The sequence below is a fragment of the Acinonyx jubatus genome, chromosome B1, assembly GCF_027475565.1.
Source record: "Acinonyx jubatus isolate Ajub_Pintada_27869175 chromosome B1, VMU_Ajub_asm_v1.0, whole genome shotgun sequence".
Lineage (NCBI taxonomy): Eukaryota > Metazoa > Chordata > Mammalia > Carnivora > Felidae > Acinonyx > Acinonyx jubatus.
This window is the reverse complement of record NC_069382.1, coordinates 142,012,320-142,036,450: the sequence shown is the minus strand read 5'-3', so window position 1 is coordinate 142,036,450 and position 24,131 is coordinate 142,012,320. Positions and strand designations below refer to the sequence as shown.

Genomic DNA, 24,131 nt, shown 5'->3' with positions numbered 1-24,131 from the left:
GTTAAGCGTCCGACTTTGGCTCAGGTCATGATCTCACGGTCCATGAGTTCAAGCCCTGCATCAGGCTCTGTGCTGGCAGCTCAGGGCCTGAAGCCTGCTTCGGATTTTTTATCTCCCTCTCTTTCTGCCCCTCCCCTGCCCCTGCTCACATTCTGTCTGTCTGTCTCTCTCTCTCTCAAAAATAAATAAACATTAAAAAAAAAATAAAATAAAGCAGGCTTTTGGTAATCAGAAGGGAAAGTCTTAAGGAAACTCAGAGACTGCATCATACAGAAGAATGGGAAAAAGAATAGGGAAAGAACCAAATCACTTTGCTCTCTCTGTCTCCCTGACCCTGGAGAGGAAAAGTCAGTGACCTGGGGGGTGAGGGAAATGGAGGAGGGTCACTTGGGGAATTTTGGAGGCAGTACCAAGAGCCTGTTCTCCTGGTAGCTTGGGCCAGTGAGGCCTCTGGTCAGTTGCCTACCTAATGCCCATGGAATCTAGTGGAACATTTCCCCTACCCCAAGGTTTTGCTAAAGCCTACCCAGACTGTTCTGAATGTGTGAATTACCACCACCCTTTTTTCAATGGCACATGACATGTGAAGTCAAACGAAGAGTGGGGCCCTTGATACCTAAAGGAACAGTGGGAATGTCAAAATGGAACAGACCATGAGTGACCGGGTGGAACTGGAGATACACATATATATGCTATTTAACATACATACAGAGTATATGCGTGTGTGTGTGTGTGTGTGTGTGTGTGTGCCTATACACACAAGAGCACACACACTCACACATACACATACACCTTTTTCTTCATTTAGTCATAGAGTAGAGATGTGTACCATCTAAGTGTACCCATTTTTACTTTATTTTATGTTAGGAAACGTTATTTTTTAAATTTATTCATTTATTCATTCATTTATTTATTTATTTATCTATTTATTTATTTATTTTTGAGAGTGTGCGTGTGCACAAGCTGGGGAGGGGCAAAGGGAGAGGGAGAGAGAGAGAATCCCAGCAGGCTCTATACCCAGCACAGAGCCAGACCCTCCATCTCAAGACCGTGAGATCATGACCTGAGCCAAAATCAAGAGTCGGGCGCTTCACCGACTGAGCCACCCAGGTGCCCCAGTATGTTAGGAAGCTTTAAACCAATTTTGCAGCCATGTGTTATTTGAATGAGAGTGAGGACAGACCTGGAAGTGCAAAACTAGTGTGCTTTCTACACTGTGTTCTGAGCCGACCAGGGAAGTCCCGTGGCAGGCATTTCCTAAGATGGACAAAAATCCACATCCTTTAGAAACACCCTTAACTGATTTATTTATAATCGTAGTCTTTAAGGTCAATTCTTATGACAAACCACACACTGAACCTTTTGAGGAGCCAGGAGGTTCCTGGTAACACAGGCCCAGGTGCAGGCAGCAATCCCAGCATCAGAGTCAAGGGCAGCGGGGGCAATCCGTTAAAATGGAAGCAAGGGACTTTCACAGGAAAGATGTGAAATTTCAGATTCAAAAAAAGCCAACCTGCTGCCGTGTCTACTTTTGCTAAGCACGGGCTAAAAATATCAAGTGAACATCAACAAACCCAAACACCTCATCCATCTCTGTCCTCAGAGAAATACCAGCAACACCGCAACCCCTCTAGGGAAATGTCTGACCAGAGAAGGCAGGACTCCAGGCAGCCAGGAGGACGGGAAGGAGGCTTGGAGATCAGCCCAAAGATTGTTTTTGGAGATGTCTCCGACAATTTTCATTGTCTGCCTTTGAGTCAGATATCTGCAAATGCTTCCAAAATACGAGCATCTTAAAAGGAATCTCTACAGCACCTTTTCATCGCAGTAGAAGAAAATGTGTGGCCAATTTAAGAAGCATTTTACATGCAGAGCTCTCAGCTTACCAGGTGAGACGATTACTTCTTTAGTTATCCACTTAAACAGATAGTAGGAAACATTAGACGAGTTTCACTAGAGATAGAGGATTTAGGAGCTCCAAAGACATGCAGGGGACAAACCACTAATCATACATGCCTTCCATGTGTATCAAATGCTTACCACATGCAATGCACTCTTTCCGTAACTATTTGTACTCTTCTTTCCTGCTTGAGAACAGAGGATTTACATGTAAACAGTTTGCAGTAATAGGCATTTGTACCCAATGTAATGAAAGAGCAGAAGGCCTAATTAATTGTGCGGAGAATAGACTTGGATTGGGGGTATCAGGTAAAGCTTTCTTTAAAACATTAGTTTCTTTTTTAGGGGCGCCTGGGTGACTCGATCGGTTGAGCGTCCGACTTCGGCTCAGGTCATGATCTCACGGTTCATGAGTTCGAGCCCCACGATGGGCTCTGTGCTGACAGCTCAGAGCCTGGAGCCTGCTTCAAATTCTGTGTCTCCCTCTCTCTGCTCACCGCCCCCCCCCCCACCTCCACTCACGCTCTGTCCCTCTCTCTCTCAAAACAAAAATGAATAAACATTAAAAAAAAATTTTAATAAAAAAAAAGAAACATTAGTTTCTTTTTTAAGATAACTTTAAGGGGTCTTTATTTCCTGCCTGGATTTTTCTCATTTTTCATATCCAGTTTATCTTCTGTTAATTCCCATCTACCAGGGCTAATTACCACCCCAATCTAAGAGACTAATGCCATAAACACCCTCAGTTGATCATAGCTCAGCCAATTCAACCATACCTTTTACTTTAGTCTGCTGGAACCACTCAACTGACTAGACCAAACGCGGATCTTAATTATTACTCATATATTGTATTTAAAGATGTATCCCAAGTGTCAGACATGCAGATGGCTGCGACGTACTCCACCCTGCAAGAGTAATCTTCTTCTTTAAGACATAAACAAAAATTCCCCATGTTACACACAGTGGAAAACTCATTGTCTCCAAAGTTCCGAAGAAGAAGGGGCCTTAAATTCTCCTAGCTACATTTTGTGCCCATCTATTGCTGAATTCTTGACACCCCACCCCCATTCCATATCCTGTTCGCACTGACCCTTCCCCTCATCAAGTCAACTCACAAGTAGGACTTGCTTCTTGAAGTTCCTAAAGTGCCACCAAAAGTGTGAGCACATAAGGAATCTACATCTCAGTGCAGCAGGACAGTCAGCCCCAAATCCACATCTTCCACCCGCCCCTTAAAATTTTCTTCTGCGTCCCTCCACCAGGATTGACAATTCTCTCCCCCTCCCCCCCTTCCCTCTCTGGGATCCTCCTCCTTCTCCACCCTCCTCCTACCCTTCCTCTCTCTCCCTTTCCTTTGTTTCTCACTATTTCCTTGGGAAAAACTAAGTTGTAGGAGTCCTGAAGCCTGTACTATCCAAAGGGCCCCTTTTAGGGCAAGCATTACAAACTTAGGAATACAAAATTCTATACAACATCTCAGAAAGGATCCATGCAAGTGGGGTGCCCTGAAATCTACACTTCATTAGCTCCTGTCCCTTTCCAAGCTGCTGACACTCCTTCTTCCTCTGGTGGTCCCCAACACTTCAATTCATGCTGTTTTTCTTATGAAGAGCCAAGAGGGATCAGCTTTCGTACCCTGAAAATGTTAGAATGTATTTTGCTAAAGCACATAGTTTCCTCTCCAAATATTTCACACCGTACCACTTTTGAACGAGCATGCTTAACTTGTGCTTAGCTAGCATACGAATTCTAAATTCTGGGTCCTCCATCCCTCGGTCTACTTAGCAGTCACTCTTCGGGGAGCCCTGGTGGCTCACTCGGTTGGGCGTCCGACTTTGGCTCAGGTCACGATCTCACGGTCCATGAGTTCTAGCCCCACATGAGGCTCTGTGTGGACAGCTCGGAGCCTGGAGCCTGCTTCGGTTTCTGTGTCTCCCTCTCTCTCTGCCCCTCCCCTACTCGCACTCTGTCTCTCTCTCTCTCAAAAATAAATAAACATAAATTAAAAAAAATAAAAATAAAGAAGTCACTCTTCCCCTCCACCCGTGTCCACCACCACTATTCTAGCCACGACGTATCAGTTTCAGATTTCACCTGGAACACAGCTCCCCCAGATTGAAGGGCTATTCTCAGTCACACGTGTGAATAAACTGAGTGACAACTGATGTGTTCTCCAGTCTTTGGTTGAACACGGGGATGCGTTTATGGAAAAGAGGCCCAACCCGTTTTTGTGGAAGATGAAACAGAAAGGACATTAGTGTGGGAGAGATACCACGGTGTCATCGGCCAATTCTAAAACTGCTTTTTAATATGCTGTATTTTAGGGCAGACGCTGAACTTCAAACAGTGGGAAGAGGCGGAATGTATCTAGAAGGATGTGTGGCAAAAGGAGACTCTGAGGGAAACCTGCATACACAGAGGCAGGTAAATTACCGACAGTGAGGCCGGGCCTCAGAGCATCTCACGAAGAGGGTTCTTTGGTCTGCACCTTACTGCTTATCTTAATAAGAACAGTAACAAGACGGCTATCAATTATCAAGAACTTACTTCCAGCAGAAACTGTGGTAAGTGCTTTGTCCAATACATGTAATTGTCATAAAGGTTCTGAGAGGGAGATTGGGGAGGGTTACATGAATCTTCCCGAGTCAGATACATGGTAAGTGAAGGATGAAAAATTTAAACCTCAAGTCGGCTTCACTTGCAAACTATATAATATTTTGGTTTAAAGATATGGAATTGGGGCACTTGCCTGGTTCTGTCAGTGGAGCATGTAGCTCTTGATCTCAGGATTGTGATTTTGAGCTCCCACTGGGTGTAGAGATTACTTAAAAATTACTTAAAATTACTTAAAAAAATTGCTGTTTCTGTAGGTCAAAAGTAGTCAATTGACAATTTCATGTATTCAATTTCATCATAATACCTAGCTCTTAGCTTAGAGGTCTGTCAAAAGTCTGACAATCATTGCTTATGTCAAACGAAGACTTTTTAGGTCAGCACAGTTTTCCTGGAAAGAGCCAGACAGGCGGCATTTTTGGCTTTGCAGCCCATTCGGCCTTGGTGGCTCCATCCAGCCCTGCAGCTATAGTGTGAAAGCAGCCGTAAAGAACAGAAGGATGCGGCTGTGTTCCAATTAAACCTCCTTTACAAATACGAGCTGCACAGTTTGCCAACCTCCCCCGCTCCCCCGAAGTCTAGAAGAATGATTTCCCAGGTGTTCTTAATGAGATTAGAGCAAGAGAAGCATCACTTGATCTAACCGAGAAACTCCAATGAATGTGGAGACCTTAAAGAGATAAGGACACAATGCTTCCTATGTTCTTGGAGATCTGCTCTTTACAGCTTCCAGGCACGTTATTCAAAGAGAGCAAACCCGGGATGTCTGGGTGGCTCAGTTGGTTGAGCATCCGACTCTTGATTTGGGCTCAGGTCACGATCTCAAGGTTGGTAGGAGTGGGCCCCACTTCGGGCTCCATGCTGTGTAGGGAGCCTGCTTGGGATTCTCTCTCCCCCTCTCTCTCTGCCCTTCTCCTCCCCTCTCTAAAATAAAAATTAAAACAAATTCAATTCAATTCAATTCAATTCAATTCAATTCAAAAAGAGAGAGCAAACCTAGTACTGAACCCATCACCCCATCCTGGCTGTATTAAAACAAACTCAGCCTTCGAGAGGAGGGCTGCTGCAAAGGGAATTCACAGAGGTGAAGTGAGAGCCCTCTAAGGGCAGACTTCTAGTCCTGCTATTAGAGATGGAAGAGAAATAGGGCACCTCATCCCCTAGTCACCAAACTACAGAAATGCAAGTTCAGAGCTTCTATGAGAAAGGAGAAAAACATGCTGAGAGAGTCAATGGTGACATGGGGAGCGTGGCATAAATCCCCTTGAATTTAGGGCTTGCAAGAATATGAAGATTGAGGCCTGTTTTCCACATGGTGAATGTGGAAAGGCAGAAAAATGCTGGTGTGTTAGAGAAGAGACCTGGTATATTAGAGGGTCAGTAGTAGAGCAAATTACATGCCCACCATTTAGTGACTCAAGGTGCATGAATTCCCAGGGGTCAAGGAGTGACACAGAAAACAGTCAAGCATGAGGGGCACCTGGGTGGCTCAGTCAGTTGAGCGTCTGACTTCAGCTCAGGTCATGATCTCATGGCTTGTGAGTTTGAGCCCCGCGAAGCACTCTGTGCTGATGGTTCGGAGCCTGGAGCCTGCTTCCGATTCTGTGTCTCCCTCTCTCTCTGCCCCTCCCCTGCTCACGCTCTGTCTCTCTCTGTCTCTCAAAAATAAATAAATATTTTTTAAAATTTTAGAAAAAAAAAGAAAATAGTCAAGCATGAGCTGACTATTCAAAAGCATAAGCACTGGAATGGATGAGGTATACCAAGGGGTTGGGGCTTAATCTAGGGTATATGTTGTCCATGTAAGGGAGTGACAGAAAATACCAGCAATCCTATCACAGATACCACTCTGCGCATCTTTCCATAATTTCTCCTTTCTCTGCGCGAATCCTGAAAAAGGCGTAAGTAGAAAACTGTATAGGGAATAAAGGATGAAAAATCAGACCGTGTCCCCCTTTCCACAGAAATCCCCAAACCAAAGGTCAGTGCTTCATTGCTGGGGAGGGGGTAAGTTTTCAATTGGATATGAGATTGAAATTTTGGATGTATTGCATTTTTTAAGGCCCTAAGGTCAGAGTCACCAACAATGGCTGTTTGAAGAGTTGAAACCAACTGAAAATAAGTGAGGATACCTAAAATTATACCTGAAGTTTGGAAGGGAGATCAGAAATCAGAATGTTTGAAGGAAGAAGTGGGAGAAAACTAAAAGCATCTTCTGTTTTTGACCCCAGTGACTTCAGCCTACTTCATAAACTGGTCACATCTGCTGTCAGTATTAATCCTGGACATGTGCATGTTCATGAAAGCAGAGAATAATATTTGTAGAAAAGGTAATGGGATATTTTCGCCAAGGGGTGGCCAGGATGTGGGATGGATATGGGGCTAAGGGGAGGAGTGTGAGCTTAAGCAAGGGAAATTTTTACTCATATAAGAGTTGAAAAGACAGAGGGTGAGCCTGCGGGGATGCACAGAAGACACCAAGTGCACTGGTAAAGACTATTTTCCATATTGTCTTAAGGCAAAAGCTAGTTCATCTCAGGAAAAGGAGGATGGGCAGACCACAGAGGCCTGCCATGAGGAGCAAGCTCTTTGGCTGTGATTTTGTACACATGGACTTACCCCAGAGAAAATAGCCAAGAAGGCTACTACATGGTTAAGAAATTGTGGTGGCAGAGGATACCAGGTTTGGCTAACAAGGCCTGTGAGTGTTTAACCCGTAAAGCAAGATCAGGGGCCCCAAATTGGTACCACAGGGAGAGGGCTGAAAAAAGATGCACAGTCTCCAAGAAGGCCATCTTTCCGGTGTCATTGGAGGATAATGAATAACGAGAATCCTCGCTAGGGAAGAGCTAAGCGCTCCCAGTTTGGTGAATTGAGAAGTGCGTTAAGACTTCTTGGTCCCACGGTCTTCGCCAGCAGCGAGATTTGGCATTTTCTGTGAACCAGACATGGAAGCTTGGTTTGCCGTTATCCGATTTTTCCTTACGAAAGTCCTTTTTTCCATCATTGTATATCGTATACGGTGAAGACAGATAATTTATCATTTGGTTTATGGGTCGCTAGAGCATGAACTACTTTCAGGCCTGAGGGACAAGTTAGCACATCACACAAGGGTCCTGAATTTTAAGCAAGCTGTGATAACTGGACGAGATTCTGGTGTGTTCTCCATGTGGAGAACGTGTTCATGAGGAGGAAGAACGGCCTCTGCGGATGTTAGGCAGCCAGGGGGATGGGTAGATAGTTTGGACTATCCAGCCAAAGACTATTCACCATGCCCTCCCCCTTGACCTCTTCTATCACTGAGACTGGAAAGCTAAAACACCTACTTTCTCAGACCTGCTTACCACTTGGCGTGACCAAGTAACCCAGAGCTGGCCAGTGAGGTGTGAGTGGAAGTTACTCTTGAGACTTCTAGGAAATATGATCGGTTTTTAAGGATCAGACCTAGCTGCCATTCTCTCTAGCCCTTCCTTCTTTTTTTGCTGGTCCCTCCTTTTTTCTTCTTCTTAGACTATGTGCACCATACCTGGAGGTGTAGCAGCCATTTTATAGCAGTGAGGTGAAATTCAAGAACAATGAAATGGGAAGAAAGAAGGAGCCCCTATGACACTATTAAGCTGGTGCTCCAAATCCACACTCCTTACTTATTACATGAAGAAAAATAAAATCTTATTTGGTGTTTGAATTTTCTGCCATTTGGATCTGCATTAATTCTTAACTGATACAATGTCGTGAAATGCTCTATAGTCATAAAGTACATGTTGTAGAAAGAAGAGTATTCATCAACATATGCTAATAGATTGAATTTTTTTTAAGTCCTGTGATCAAATGGTTTGGGAAACAAGTTAGATCAGATTAAACAGCTTGCTTCCTTTAAGGATGTATAACATGCTGCTTTTACTAAACTTAACCACAGGACTCCATTTCATTGTCCATCTCAATGCATTAGGTTCACTAGCATAAACGTTGGGAAATTCAGTTGTATAAAATACCAATAATCTAGAAAATAGCTAATAACATTTCTAAGTGGAAAAACAAACAGACAATAGAATGTATTTCTGTGCCTAAGGTTATGTCTAGTGAATAATTTTACCTACCTACTCATTTTACTTTTCCAAACCTTCTAAATAAATTTTAATTATTATACATTATTTACATAATCAGAAAAACGTAATACATTTTTGCTGGGTGGAACTCTGTTTACTTATGTGGAATAGATGGGAACACGTTAAGCTCTGGCGAATGGTATTAAGCAACAGAGTTGCATTCCTGCAATTTACCCACCTGGAAAGTATGACTATTCTAAGATTGCCTCACAGTTCAGTAAAGCACTCCTGTTTGCTTAAAACCCTGCTGCCTCATCACGTGACCAGCTGGGGCAATGGGCAGGCGTGGGCATAAGGGGTGGGGCCTGGAGTCCTCTGGTTGCTCCTGAGAAGGGAGAAACTCCAGCTCAGACTAGTCTATGGCACTAGCAGAAGTATTCCAAGGAAAAGATAGAAACTCTTCAGTTTAAAGAGAATCTTAAGAAGGTTCTCAAATGAGTTCCAATCGGCCAAGCTCTTAGTGAGTATGGATGGACTCTTTCAGTTCTGTCAAAACAGTAAAAAAAAAAAAAAATATATATATATAGATAGATATAGATATAGATTATTTATTTATTTATTTATTTATTTATTTTTGAGAAACAAAGCATGAGCAGGGGAGGGGCAGGGAGAGAGGGAGACACAGAATCAGAAGCAGGCTCCAGGCTCTGAGCTGTCAGCCCAAGAGCCCGATGTAGGGCTCGAACCTAAGAACTGTGAGATCATGACCTGAGCCGAAGTTGGATGCTTAACCGACTGAGCCACCCAGGAGCCCCTAAAACAGTAAAAATAAATTAAGAAATAAATTAAAGAATATTAAAACCACCAGAATATTATTCCTGCTACGTGTAAAAGTGACTATATAAAGTTGTGGTGAGGTCAAAACTAATTTATTATGAAAAATAGTGGTTATTTGTAACTTATTTGGACAATGAGTGCTTTTCTAGAAAATTTGGCAAATGCAAAAAAGAAATACAAATATCGATTATCAAATCATTTTGCTGCAAGGGACATTAGAAACTTGAATGGGATCTGAGAATTATATGGAAACAATGTATGCATATCAATTGCCTCATTTCAATAGTTGTATTGTGGCTATATGGGAAATATCCTTGTTTGTAGGAACTCCACACTAATATATTTGGGGATGATGGAATATCAATTTGAAAACTCCCTCTGGTCCAGAGGGGGACAAGTTCTCTTTTTTCTCTACAAGTATTTGTTTTCCTTGACACTTGTACAGATGTTTGTGCTGATTTCAAAATGTAAAGTATGTGTTTTTAAATGATGATAAAAGAAATAAATATCCTAAATTTTATTCTTTAATCTTTTGCACTTTCCTCCAAGCTACATTGCTGTGGAAAGGCATTCTTTCAGTGTCGTTCTTTCTAATCGGCACCTGATAGCATCTGCATTCTACTCAGAAGCTGAAAACACTTCAGCTTTGTTATTTGAGCACTATTTCCACCAATTAAAATAATCTATGCTCAGGGGCGCCTGGGTGGCTCAGTCGGTTGAATGTCTGACTTCGGCTCAGGTCATGATCTCATGGCTTGTGAGATCGAGCCCCACATCGGGCTCTGTGCTGACACCTCAGAGCCTGGAGTCTGCTTCGGATTCTGTGTCCCTCTCTTGCTGTGCCCCTGCCTCACTCATGCTCTATCTCTCTTTCTCTCAAGAATAAATAAAACATTTAAAAAATTTTTAAATAATCTATGCTCAAAAGAATATTAAATGCTACTACCTCATAATCCCTCATAGTTTCCAAGGCAATTTCACAGGCCTTACTTACACCACTGGGTTCACACCAGACTGGTAGCCCATTTGGAGGAACTGCAAGAGAGCAGGTCCCTAGCTCCACAAATCCTAGCTATGTGACTTGAGAATATTAACTAAACTCTCTGAGCCCCTGCTTCATTAACAAAACCTCCTAAATAGTAAATGTACTATTTACAAAAATTATGCTTTCTATGTTGAAGACTTAATGAAGCATAAGTCACTAAGTCAAGGCACAACTCATAACCAAGGATCATTCATTTATTCAGCCAACAGTCATGGCATAGGATAGATGCCAGGCACTGTTCTAGGCAGAGGAGACATAGCTGTGACCTATAGCTTTGGGTTTGTTATTGTGGAGTTCATAGTCTAGTGGGAGCAGAGAGAGGGGGTACAATTAAATGTGATGGCCTAAAGTAGTTGGGGGTAAGGTAAGCAATGACTTCAGGTAAAGGTAGCCACAAGACGAGTTAAAACTTCAGTAATGTGATGCATCTGTCCTAAGATCTGGACAAGCAGAGCTTCCAATGCTGCCCATCAAGAACTGCCCTCAGAGGGGAAAGATTGCTTTGGGGAAATACAGCAGCGCATGCCAAGGGGGACAGCTTTCTGTCAGCACCCTGTGATCTCAGTGATAGACTTCAGAGTTTGTGAACCATAATCTCCTTGTACTAGTCAGAGTTCTTGAGAGTAACAAGATAGATATTTAGATGATAGGTAGATAGATGGATAGATACATAGATAGATAGATAGAGATTTGTTATAAGGAACTAGCTCACACAATTATGGAGGTGAAAAATTCCCACAATCTGCCATCTGCAAACTGAAGACCCAGGAAAGCTGGTAGTTAATTAAGTCTGAGTCTGAAGGTCTGAGAACCAAGAGAACTAATGATGTAAACCCCAAGGGCAAGAGAAGAGGAAATGAGATGTCGCAGCTCAGGAAGTCAGGAAGGAATAAAAGAGGAAAATTCCTCTTTCCTCCCTCTTTTGTTCTCTTTAGGCCCTCCGCAGATTAGATGATGCCCACCCACAACGGGGAGGACTCTTGACTGAGTCCTCCAGGTCAAATGCAAATCTCATCTGAAAATGCCCTCGCGGCACACTCAGAAACAATGTTTAATCTCGGCACCCCATAGTGCACTCAAGTTGATACATAAAATAGCAGTCACACACCTCCACGCCTGTTCTTGCGGCCCATTCATGGAGGAACCATATCAAGGTGAACAAAAGTACTCCAGTTTAAGTATCATACCCTCTGGCTCTAATAGAAGAGATTCTGTTAAAGCATACCCCTAGACTTCTTGAGGGTATTTTTTTAAAGCTTGTTTAATGCTATGGTACCGGACGGGATGGGGTGGGGGGCTGGGGGGGGGGGAGATGTATTACCTTTTTTTTTTTTAAGGGTAACATTTTATGAGAACATTTCTTCTGACACCAGTTCTTTCCTATTCTCCAAACTCAAAAATTATACTTCCTTTTAAAGACTGTATTAGAGCAATTATTCTCAAGTGTGATTAAGGAGCTAAGAAAAGAGAAAATGAAGTTCTCGTGGCAACATGTAGGTAGGCAACATTACATTTGAATTCCCATGACCCACAAAGAAGCAAGAAGGGAAAGAAAAGAGAAGTGATTCCAACTCTAAGACCTCCAACCCCCTATCTTAACAGTCAAGGATTGTCTACCAACGTGGACCATTGGTTTCATTGCCATTTATTTTGAGCATTCACATCAGGAAAAGTTTTATCACTGGATTAGTGCTTCAATATTGTTTAACTGAGAAGTTTTCATGACTCAAAAATGGAAAACTCTCAAATTAGAAAGCCTCATTTGCATGTATGTATCTGTCCATTGGTGCTATAAATGATTTCTCAAGTCAACATTCACATTCCAAGCTAGGATTGCTCTCAAAGAATTCTGAAATGTTTTCTATATTTGGTAGAACTGTATCAGAAACCAAAATATGCACATTTACTTTTGAAAGAACATACCATGCTTTACATGTAATTGTAGCTCCCAATTCCCTTTACATTTTTTTCCACAGGCCAAAAAAAAATGCATTCAAACCATAGTTGACACAGGCCATTTGGCCTCAGACCAAAAAATTCCCAAAATCCTGTGGTTTCCTAGGAAAATGAGGTGTCAGTCACAGATGGTCTAGTTCAGAGGGCTGGGTATGCCAAGCATCCCCATGATGAGAGGGAACTGGAGCCAAGATTTTTATCTTCTCCCTCCCCATCTAAATCTCCAACCTTGAGGAGCATTGGAGCACACAGAGCAGGTGTTGAGTAAATATTCCAGAATTAACAAAATGTGCAGAGCCGGCTAACTGTCTCCCAGTACTACGTCCTTCTTCCTTTTTGTTCCTGAGTATTAGCTGAGCAAATCATTGCCCATCTACAGACTGCTTCTCCCATGAAGGTGGAGTCACATACCTAAGTGCCGGCAAATGGAGTATGAGTGGGAGTCCTCCCCGAAAGGAAGGTGCATGCATGCCCTCTACAACTCTTTCCCTCTTCCTTTGGATTGAACAACTTTGACCATACAGAGGACAAATTTGAGGGGGGGTCATAAAGCCACAAGATCTAGCCTCTTGGATCCTTGAAAGACATCATGAAGCAAAGCCACCTGCTTCTGTGGTGTTACAGGAGAGAAAAAAAAAGCCTCTATTTTCTTTGAGCCACTGTGTTTTTCAGTTTCTTCGTCACATCAGTTCAGTTTATATCCCTACTGATACCCAAAGCAATTAATTTTTTAAAAATATTTATTTATTTTTGAGAGAGAGAGAGAGAGAGAGAGAGAGAGAGTAAGCAGGGGAGGGGCAGAGAGTGAGGGAGAGGGTCAAACTCCCAAACCGTGAGATTGTGACCTAAGCCAAAACCAAGAGTCAGTCGCTTAACTGACTGAGCCACCCAGACGCCCCCCAAATCAATTAATTTGACATATATTCAGTCATCTGCATTCTTTGTGCCACTGTGCTCTGCTCAGTGGGGAATGAAAATGATGAAAAAGTATAGTTCTTGCCCTCGAGGAGATTAAAAACTGTAGAAAAAGGTATGTACAGGAGTAACTTACAAGCAAGGAAGGACAGAGTAGTGCTTCAGGAAGAGAGCACAGTGTCCCGCCAGCCTCTCAAAGTGCCAGTCAACAGTGTTTCTTCAGCACCCAGTATGTGGAATGATGAGCCATCCTCCCCCACAATAAGAACAGTGAAGCTTATTTTCACCCCTCTTTCCTGCTCGTCTCAGATCCTTTCTTCCTTCACTGAGTACCCGGAGGCTTTGTGCTGCTATAAGCCTCCCTGAAAAGCCCCATCACTTTTGGATAATACCGTATGTCCATACTTCCATCAAAAATGCGTATCAAATGTCCTTGCTCCTTAGGTTCTTACCACCTGGATGACTTTTTTTTTTTTTAAGTTTATTTATTTTGAGAGTGAGCGTGCGTGCGCGAGTAGAGGAGGGACAGAGAGAGAGGGAGAGAGACAGAATCCCAAGCAGGCTCCGTGCTGTCAGTGCAGAGCCCGAGACGGGACTCGAACTCAAAAACTGTGAGATCATGACTTGAGACATCGTCAAGAGCCCGACGCTAACGACTGAGACACCCAGGTACGCCCTGGGTGACTTTTTAAAAAGTCATTATGAGCCAGGTAAAGGCAAAGTGGGTTGCTTCTTCTCTAAAATGATAACATTTTTAAAGCGTTTCCTGCATTCCAGCTGCTATTCTTTATATGTAACTCACTTAAGATGCACTCAAGCCCCAGGCACCTGGGTGGCTCAGTCATTAAGCATCTAACTTCAGCTCAGGTCACGATCTCATGGCTCCTGAGGTCTCGTGAGTACAAGCCCCGCTTTGGGTGAGCCCCACTTCTCTTTCTCTCTGTGTCTCTCTCTCCCTCTGCCTTTCATGGAATTCTCTCTCTCTGCCCCTTGTTCACTTGCACTCCCTCTCTCTCTCAAAAAAAAAAAAAAAAAAGTTAAAAAAAAAAAAGATGCACCCCCTGAAGTCACTTCTGTTAGGAAGGCAACCGAGGCTCAGAGAGTTGCAGCAACTTACCTAAACTTACACAGCAAATAAGTGGTCAATATTTGAACCCAGGCAGTCTGATTCCTGAGCTTCTAGAATCTGTGTTCTGAACCCGCGCATTACACGACTTTTAGCATTTTATCTGTCATCTTTGGAAAATAAGCCTCTTTGAATGCTAAGCAGTGTGGTAACAGGAGTTAAAGCTGCCTTGGCAGGACCATCGGGAAGGAGGATTTAATGTAGAAAGGTCCCCACATCAGCCCCAGTAAATAAGAGCTTATCAATTATGTGTCAAACCAAGTCCACTGGCCGCTTCATAAGGTTAAATGAAGAGTCTTAAGGAGACAAAAGACCATTTCCGTCATCTTGACGACTTCCTACCTGAAGACCCCTGTGGTCTGTCTGTCCGTTCTATGATGGCCTGATGATTCTTTGAGGAAAGAGTGAGCTCTTTTAAATAGGAAGAGAATACGGTTGGGTACCGTTCTCTAGGGTGGTAGTATTTCCCAAGTGAAGGATGTTTTGATCACGTCCTCTTTACTCCCCTGGTGAGGAAAGGATTCCCTCCCTAGGATTATGGGGGTGACCAGACGCGTGACACCTGACACTGGAGAGATGAGATCCCAGCAGTTTTGTAGTCATGTCTCCATAGCCTGGGGGAGGAGGACACCGTGCGCCACTCAGGGGTTTCACTTGGGGACAGAATGTAAGCAGGGATTGTGAAAGGCAGGCTTTGCAGTAACAAGAGTGTGAGATGACCCCTGGCTCCCACAGAAGCGTGAGATTGGCTTGTTGTTATCTTACAGGTAGTCAGGGAACTGGAGTCTGAGGTTGAGGGACAAGCAGGCACTGTGCCTGGTCACTGTGATAAGGAGGGTTGTTTGACCAAGAGCGTTATCCACAGGCTAGAGTAAGGGAGGGGAGCTTGTGGTTAGGCCATTCAAGGCCCTCCAATTTCAGATGTCAAAGCAGCACATAACATAAAATCTCGGCTTCGGGCTTTAGACCACAAGAAGGGAGGGGAGTCATGGGGGCAGTGAGATGTATTCAGGCAGCTCACATACATGCCCATCATCACATTTCTTTTTTTTAATTTTATTTATGTATATTTTCATCATGATGAGTATAGTCTTTAATCCCTATTCCTTGGTTCATCCATCCCCCCACTCTCCTCCCCTCTGGTAACCATCAGTTTCTTCTCCATAGTTAAGAGTCTGTTTCCTGGTTTGTCTCTGTCTTTTTTCCTTTGTTTTGTTTCTTAAATTCCACATAGCGGTGAGATCATACGGTATTTGCTAATATTCCCTTGTGACAGTAACACAGCAAGCCAGGTACCTGTTTCTCAGGTGACTAAGAGCTAAAACTCAGAAGCATCTGACTTTCAATTTTGGCTCGGGTCACCATCTCATGGTTGGTGAGATCAAGCCCCACATCAGGCTCTACACTGACAACATGAAGCCTGCTTGGGAATGTCCCTCTCCCACTCTCTCTCTCTCTCTCCCAAAATAAAACTAAGTGAATATTAAAAAAAAAAAAAAAAAAGAACCATTTAAAAAAATAAAATAAATAAAATAAAATAAAATAAAATAAAATAAAATAAAACAAAATAAAATTCAGGAGCTCCTGGGTGGCTCAGTCAGCTAAGCATCTGACCTCCGCTCGGGTCATGATCTTACAGTTAGTGAGTTCGAGCCCCATGTCGGGCCTCTGTGCTGACAGCTCAGAGCCTGGAGCCTGCTTTGGATTCTGTGTCTCCGTCTCTCTCTGCCCTTCCCCTGCTCGTGCTCTGTCTCTCTGTCTCTCAAAAATAATAAATAAATAAATAAATAAATAAATGTTGAAAAAAATTTTAATAAAATAAAATTCAGAAATAGTTTCCTTGTCAGAGCATTAATATTTCCAGTGGGTGATACTGATTTTCCACTTATGTGATAGAGTTGCCTTTTAAAGTAAGTATAAATTTAAAATGTAAGCATTAGGGGTGCCTGAGTGGCTCAGTTGGTTAAGCATCCAACTCTTGATTTCAGTTCAGGTCACAATCTTATGGTTTGTGGGATCAAGCCCCACATTGGGTTCTGTGCTGACTGCGAAGCCTGCCTGGGATTCTCTGTTTCCCTCTCTCTCTGCCCTTCTCCTGCTTGCTCTCTCTCTCTCTCTCAAAATAAATTAATAAACATTTAAAAAAATAAATAAAATGCAAGCATTAAAGGAATATTGAATAAATGATACTATTGGCAATAATACAGATGGAAGGAGATTTACTGAGCAAAGCCCCGACCTCTGGGAAAAGACTTCTGTAAGGGACATGAGTTTCCCGGTTCTTCTGCTCTGGGCACAGTGCTTGTAACTCTTAACATTAATTGAATACATCAAGCTCGGGTATTAACACTATCTGAGAATGGTTTGGGCTTTGTTATTGCTGTCATTTTAATTCGAGACATTTAATGACTAAAGACCACCAAAAAAGTTTAGTTGCAAAGACCAGAACCCATGCTATGGAATCAGTTAAACACGGTTTACCAAACGGCACATACACAGGCAAACAGTGCCAGTAACAACGTCATCTCGTGTTTTCGCCATCCCAGGATAGAAATGGAGACGAGTTTGGAGCAACAGAGGTCAAGTCTATGTCCTGGCTCTAGTCCTGTTGTCCTTTAGGCTACATTTCGTTTTGCTTCTTTGTCGGATGTCTTAGGTGCTCTGTTTCTTGTTTCAAAAACGCTGCAGCACAGTGCACCGATGGGAGGCGGAACTCTGGAGCTAGGCAGCCCTGGGTTCAAATCCTCACTCGGACACCTGCTTCCCTGGTAGCTTTGGGCAAATCACTTAACCTTTCTGCCCCTGATTTTCCTCTCCTATAAAATGAGGCCTCTACCTCATTGGCAGAGGTGCTGCAAATTCTAGAACTAATTCTGGAAAAAGGCCCACCAGGGTGCCCCGCAGCACCGGAAGCTCCTGAGAGCTAGGGAATGCAGCCAACTGTTCCAGGTTTGGGATTTAAAGTACAGTGCTTCTCTGCCTGGACTTGAGCGGACATCAGGTGCTTTACTCGCTGTATTTCTCTTATTTGCTGCCACAGGCACACGACATCCAAGGACCCTGTAGAATGGTGTCTCTTCCTTTGCCAATGCTTCCTAGCAAAATGCCTGTTTGAAAAATACCTGGTCTGGTTACAGTGGCAAAGAGAGGATTCCTATCAACCAGCTTGGCTGTAGACAGGGAGAAAGTCTCTCTCCTGGACTTTTATCCAGTATTCGCAAAGCTAGAAGCTTGTGGAGGGACCACAGAAAGGTTTGAGACTGGAAAAAATTTTCTTGGTGCCAACACGCAAACATAAAAATCTTAAATCCAAACTGTTTAGCTGAAAAGCTACAAAATGCCCTATTTTGCTGTAGTGGGTTGAATGGCGGCCCCCAAGATATCAGAATCTCCAGAAGTCTATAAATGTAACCTTATCTAGAGAAAACGCTCTGTGCAGATGTGATTAACTCCAGGGTTCTGAGATAATCCTGAATTATCTGGGTGGGCCTTAAATGCCATCACTAGTGTCCTTATAAGAGACATACAGAAGGAGATTATACACCCAGAGAAGAGAACTAAGTGAAACTGCAGGGGAAAGATTGGAGTGGTGTGGCCACAAGCCACGGAATGCTGGCTGCCTACAGAAGCTGAAAGAGGCAAAGAATGGCTGCTTCTCTAAAGTCTCCAAAGGGAGCATGACCCTTGGCAGCATTCAACTTTATAAAAAAAACCTTTCATGAATTTTATACCCAAAAGAATGTGTGATATGCAAAGTAGGTGCATTTTAGTATATTGGATATGGTGAAGAATGAAGCCTTCGAAATAAAAGAACGTTCCCCGATTTGTGGGTCCCTGTTTCGTCAGAACTTCTCTTGCCACATCTCCCAGGATAAGTAATTAGGATTAAAGGCTATTTTATTACTGAACTACAGATCCATTGCCCTCCCTCTTGAATACCAAAAATCAAGCACAAAGCTAGAGAAAAAATAAATGTGCTTTGTAGGTGGATAACTTTTTTTTGTCCAGCTTTACCATTAATTGGCATTTTTTTTATAAGGACTCTGTCTTAGCTGTAAAATGCATTTAGGTAATCCCAGTTGGAATAGCTCGGGCTTTGACTATAACTCAGAATAGGTGTTTGCTTTCTACAAGCTGTTGTTCTCCGGGAAATCTTCCGGATTGGAAGGTTTAATGTTTTCCCTGAAATACTTAGAAGACAAAATAATTGAACATTGACAGGCATAGTGGTATTAGGCAGAACATTCTGGATGAGCAGTCTGTGAACTTGGGTGCATTTGGCTGTGTGAGCTCAGCACCAGCTAACCCTCCTGAAGATAGTCCTTATCTAGAAACCCAGGGGCTGGCAACCTGACCTTTAAAGATACCTTCCCTTTCTAAAAATCTGCCTCTAGTGCATCAGAAAAATGTCAAAATCAGATTGACATCACCTCTGGCTGGTGATAATGGAGGATTTTTCTCTTGTACTTTTTTGTACAGCTTGAAATTTTCAACAGTATGCACTCTTCCCCTTCAAACCCAGAAAACAATAACGGTAAAGGGGTGCCTTAAGCTGCATTCAATTTGTATCCATATTCTAAAATGAAAGCCTGGGCTCTGGTTTCTTTGCTTCGGTGCTTTTCTACCATCAAAGTCACCTCTTTTGCATCGAGTGAGTCCCAGACCTGGTTTAATAGTCACTTGAAGATGGGACTGGTTGCATAAAATGAGTTCTCCTCTTGACTCTACATTACTCCTCTCGAGAGTCACGGAGTCACCGGGGCTGCGAAGGGCACTTTACAATATGGCTTATTAAGGTCTCTATCGTGATGAAATGGAGCGAGCCAGCACTGAAACACACTTTCTAGTAAAATCCGCCTTTCATACAGCAACGTCTTTTTAACTGAGATGAATTCTCAGTCTCCCTTTGACTGGTGAGCTGGTCCAAGGAAAATTGTTTTGACTCAAGATGCATTCTAAATAACTACAAATCTTTTTTATTCTTATCAAACCCTTGCACGTGGACTCTTATTCAGGTAGAGACTAATCCACAAGGTTTGGCAGCTTACCTTTGGAGAGGTAATTTACCTTTCTAAAGACTTCCAGTTTTATCATCACAGTTTCACCTCTGAGTATAAGGAAGGGAAGGCTCACCCAGCTGATAATTCAAACTCCGCATATTCAGCTTTATGTCCTTCTATTCCTTCCCTCTCACTGAGGTAGTCTGGAGAAACAAACCCTCAAACATCTTCAAAAGCTGTCACAGATCTTTGTTGTAGCATAAACTGCTCTTAAAAGTCCTGTTGCCATGGGGATAGATTCCTCTCATATCTTTCTTTTCAACTAAAGCCTGACTGGAATATTTTTAGCAGTGAACAGTAAAGTCTGTTTATTAAAAGTTGCTATTAATTTGTGCAAACAAATTTCTGTGGGTTTAAAGCAACTGTGAATCACACATATCCATGTTGGCTAGATTTTTTTTTTTTTTTAATCTGAGTTCCTAGATCATTTTCCTTATGTGAGTGATTTCCTTCCAAAACCAATTACTAAAGGAAGCAGGGCAAGGTGAGAAGAGAAGCAGCCAAGCAAAGTGAGAAAAAAAGAGGGAGAAAAAAAAAGGTTAAGCATTTTTCTTGGGATCAGAGAAATCTCGGTCATGCAATGATGTTTGTGTTTTTTATTTTGTTTTGTTTTTTGGGTATTTTTGCATTGCTCTGAGAGAAACCAATTCACTGACTTAAGAGACTTGCTTCAGGAGAGAACCAGGTTTCTTAGTGAATCATGACTGACCCTGGCCTTGGACCAGCTCAGTGGTTTCCAGGCTGCACCTGGAGGAGTCTGGAGGGCTCTGAGCATGTGCCTTAGGGGAGGCCTGGGGTCCCCATTCTGCAGCTTTTATCTGTTAAGTATACCAACTCACCCAAATTTTGGCTAGAAAGAAGTAGGATTGGGGATGGGTATTGTTTAAGAATTGAAAAATGGGACTGGTTGATAGCTATAATGGTAGCTATAATAATAAAATGTGTTTTTACATTTTACGATGCCTGGACCCATCAATGCTTTACATCAACATCCATGGCTTCTAGGCCTCACAACCACGTTGAAGGACACACTATTGTTTCCTGTTTACAGATGAAATCGATGGCTTCACACACAGGAGTTTCCTTCTCTTTCTTATTTTCTACTCAGAATACGCAAGCCATGAATGAGTAAATTGCAAGAAATCCACTTCCATGACCGGCACCTCTATTTTCCCACCCAGTTAATTTTTTTCTCAACTCCAAACCCCTTACGTATCTTACTCTTTCTCCCTCTCATAGCTTATGATATATAAAGACTTGTTCTAGACTTGTTCAGAGAGCCATTTCCTAGATTAATTCCCCTCGCTAAGTATGAATCAGTGAGCTCAAACAGACTGTCCTATTTATTCAACACTCATTCATTCCAAAAAGATGTCTACTGAGTCTTCTATATGGCAGACACAGAGACAAGCCTCATCCCCATGGGGTTTCTGATCTGGGCCCCTGGAGTACTACACACAGTCTTTTGAACATCATATGAAGAGCTTTAATATTGATTTAGAAGAGCAAAATGATCAAGTCCAAAGTTCTCCTTCATACTTCCCCAGCAGGCTCTCGGGTTCTCCCCACAGAGTTGAACAATTGGGACGCTTAATGAGCCATTGATCATGTAGGTCAGTCACCAAGCTGCATTGCGATCCAAAACAGCCTCCAGAAGCAAAAAGAGTTTTGAAGTAATTGGATTTCTCAAACCATGGGAAGGAAATACTGAAACTGTGACAATGTTTCTCAGCACCCCTTGTCCTGGAGCCACATCTCTCCTGTTCGGTGTGCTGTACTTCTCTTATCCAAGATCCCTAGAAAATTCTTTCCTTGGCTCAGTCCCATCTCACCCTCCTCTTGCCCCGTGTCCTCTGGATTCTTCACCAAGAAAGCCCGAATAACCAGCTTAACATGGTAGGAAACTCCCCTAAAAGCAGGAGATGCGAGAAAGAGGGAGAGAAGACCCAGGTGATGAAGAGAACAAAGACAAAAGGACAAATACTTGAGACAGGCAGAGTTTGCTATTATTCCTCAAAAACTCCCAACTGCTTTGGGGCACTGGCTGGTTCAGGCAGTTTAGCATCTGACCTTTGCTTTCAGCTCAGGTCATGATCTCGCAGGTCCTTGAGATTCAGCCCCCAGTCGGGCTCTGCATGCTGAGCATGGAGTCTGCTTGGGATTCTCTCTCTCCCTCTCTCTCTCTGCCCTCCCTGCTAGCACTCTTTCAAAATGAATAAATAAACTAAAAAAAAAAAAAAAAAAAAAAGGGAAAAGAAAAAAAAAAGAACTCCCAGTTATCTTCATGTTAATACTCTGCTAGTGGCAAAAAGCAACACTAGCTTGATAATAGCCAGACCTCTGGGATCCTGTAAGTCTTCTTTAACATATGAAAATTCTTTTTGGAACTTCCCTTATCTCTACTTCCCACCCCCAACTAAAAAGCATATAATCAATCACTCCTCTCAGCCCCAGTGCATCGCTTTCGGTCCGTGGGTCCCATCCCCATGCTTTAATAAGAACACCTTTTTGCACTGAGAACAGCTCAAGAGTTCTTTCTTAACTTTCGCTTCCTTCCAGGCCCCCCATCACATCACAGGTACATCTGTGAGTTAATTGTGCCACCACATCAGGGAAGTACAGAAGGTTTCTGCCCACCTTCTTGTATGATACGTTCTGGAGATAGACATTCCCACCAGTCTGATCTCTGTTTTTTTCTTCCTGGGAGAAGATAGATAGATAGATGATGGAGGGATAGATAGATCTACTGATAGATCAAGCCCAGGAGGAGAAATATATGTTTATATTTAATATATTTATTATTAAACATATTAATGGTAATATAATAATTATTACCTGTAAGTATATATTTATATATAATATACAAAATAAATATTTCTATATCGAATCTCTATCTCTACATAGATCTTTCTATAGAGATACAGATATATATATAAATATATAGAATAGACAGAAACTGATATGCGTAGAAATAGAGAGAGAGAAATAAATGTAGACCTGTAGATAGAGACATAGAGATGATCTGCTTCCAAATTCTACTCAACGACCTCTCTCTCTTAAACATACACACAAACACAAGCAGCCCTCTGGTACATGGCCTTGATATGAAATAACATCTCTTGAGATGCTATCTCTTTTCCAGTTTAAAGGTGCCAGCCAGCTCTGCAGTCCTGAGCACTTCATTTATGAAATGACCTTCAGTATGATGAGGGAGCGTGGGGACGGCTGAGGACAAAGTACAAGCTAGAGCACTCCCCCCCCCCCCCCCCCCCCCCCGCCCCTTACCTCCCACCAGGTGGGACGTGTGTGATATTCCTCAGGCACTGCTGGCTGCCCAAGGACAAAGGAAAGGAAAAAAAAACAAAAAACAAAAAAACACAAGTGGCCAATTGCTAGAGACCACAATCATACAGGACGTGGGTCTTCATAAGTTTACAAGTTATCTTAGTAAATCACAAGAAAAAGGCAATCTTATCAATAGCCAGAATCTTATCAATCTCCAGAAGCCTGTAGTCTGTTTCCTGGAGCTCATCCATAGTAACATGGGGAACAAAGACAAGAAAGAAATGGCAGGTAAAATTAAATTTCCTTATAACCTTGCAGCCCACTGACAAATACTTAAGGCAAATACAGAGTAGAACATTTCTCCAGAAACCCCCTGCTGCCTTAATGTTCACACCTTACTAGAGGAAAAACAACCTTAGCTTGACAATAGCAAGGCCTCAGGCATCTTAAGAGTCCTCTTTAACACATCAAAGTTTTGGAGCACCTGGGTGGCTCAGTCAGTTAAGCATCCCACTTGGGCTCAGGTCAGGATCTCATGGTTTCTAGGTTAGGGCTCTGTGCTGACCTCTTAGAGCCTGGAGCTTGCTTGGGATTCTGTGTCTCCTCTTTCTGCCCCTCCCCAGCTCATGATCTGTCTCTTACTGTCTTTCAAAAATAAATGTTAAAAAAATTTTTTTAACATATCAAAGTCCCTTTGGAGGCTTCCCTTTTGACTTTACCTCCCCAACTCCATAGTATGAAACCCGTCATTCTTCACAACCACAGTACAGCTCTTCCTGCCCATGGGTCCTGTCCCTTTTTGTGCCCAAATCACCTTTTTGTGCCCAAATCACCTTTTTGCCCCAAAGCCATCTTCAAGAATTCTTTCTTCATCATCGGCTCCAGACCCCCCACTATCACCCCAAAACCTCATCAAGTAGATCATAAAATAACAAAAATGTGAATGGAGAATGGCCTGAAACTCTTTCCCAGTTCTAGTAACTAAGTATTCGGAAAGGCAAATAAAGTTCCAGAATGGAAAAATACAATCAATCAATCAATCAATAAGCCATGATTATTATTAGCAACGATCCAGAAATAACAAATCCATAATCCTGACACTTGTAAGTATGAAGGTTCATTAACGGTATTGAAACCAATCCCTTCAACTTCTAGATAAGGAAATGGAGAAGACCAGAAAAGTAAAATGCCTTGCTCAAGGTCACACAGCTGGTAAGGGACAAAGCCAGGACTCAGTTATGGCCCAGAGTTCCACAAAAATGTTATCTCACAGCTCCAAGCTCATCTAGAATTAGTGTCACTTTGTCTCAGCGAAACATTCCACCAAGGGGGCACTTGTACCCCAATGT

The 24,131-nt window shown here is 42.6% G+C and overlaps 1 protein-coding gene across 1 annotated transcript in view; it reads right to left on the bottom strand.

Moving 5' to 3' along the window:
• The window catches only part of BTC (betacellulin), a 233,340-nt gene that overhangs the window by 146,419 nt on the left and 62,790 nt on the right, over positions 1-24,131 (bottom strand). The window lies entirely within an intron of this gene.